Source organism: Egretta garzetta, unplaced genomic scaffold, assembly GCF_000687185.1.
Source record: "Egretta garzetta isolate BGI_Z169 unplaced genomic scaffold, ASM68718v1 scaffold713, whole genome shotgun sequence".
NCBI classification, from domain to species: Eukaryota; Metazoa; Chordata; class Aves; order Pelecaniformes; family Ardeidae; genus Egretta; species Egretta garzetta.
The window spans coordinates 257,306-258,312 of NW_009259104.1; positions in this window are offsets into that span (position 1 = coordinate 257,306).

Here is a 1,007-nt window from a genome sequence, read left to right on the forward strand (position 1 = left end):
TGAACTCCAGCAGTTAATTTAAATTCCACTTAGTTCTAGCCCAATGAAGAGCCTCAACCAAATAGACCTTTGCTGTCAACAATTTTTTTAATGGTTTGGATGCTTGATAATACGAGGCAAGTTCATTAAGAAAAAAAACTGTTAGTAGTGAGGGTTTGGGGGTTCTTACAGGAAGGAGGACCTGGTCTTCCAGGTTCCTTGGCCTTTCAAGACTGAAGTGTGAAATAATAATAACTACTTAGATGTAACATTTCCATCACTTGCACCTGCAATTATTTTTGACCTCAGAAGGGTAGGCACAGCTCAGGAATTTAAAAGAGCTGCTGCTATAAAGGCAGGCACTGCAATGAAGAATTCTCAAGCAGTTTACTGAACTCCATCATGTAGCTGCCTCTCCTAAACAACGTAGAAAACCAGCCTGAGCGTAAAGTGTTTCTAAGGAATCATCTTCTCTGTCACTGGTTATATAGGTCACATAAGCACTAACACTCTGCCTAAGAAAGCAAAAGCATAGAGAATTACTCATGCTATATCTAGAAAGCACAAAGTTAAATGTTATCTAAAGGAAAGGTAAATATTGGAACTGTCAGGGTTTGGAGTTTTCTTAAATTTGTTTGATGCACCATTTTTTTTTTCCTTAAGCCATAAAGCATCGATTCATGAAGAAAAATTGTGGGAAGATACCAGTGATGATCATGAAGCTTCAGTCAAGTTTCTTCGTTCCAGGAGAAGCTTTTTTCCACAAAAAGACAGTCACACACGGTCTCGCTTGCTCCCTGGCTTGGACCGTGTACTCATGTGGAAAGCAGGGGAGTTATATTAGCATTTTTCTTCTCAGGAGAATATCCAGATCACCAAGCTACTGCCACGTTGCTCATTCCTGATCTCCTTCACCGGAACTTCAGCCACTTTGTACAGATTGCCAGTGAGAAAATGACCCGGCCGTTCAGCGGCCATGCACACCTGAATTACCTTGCAACAATACCTTGTTCAAGCCCCAATTCAAA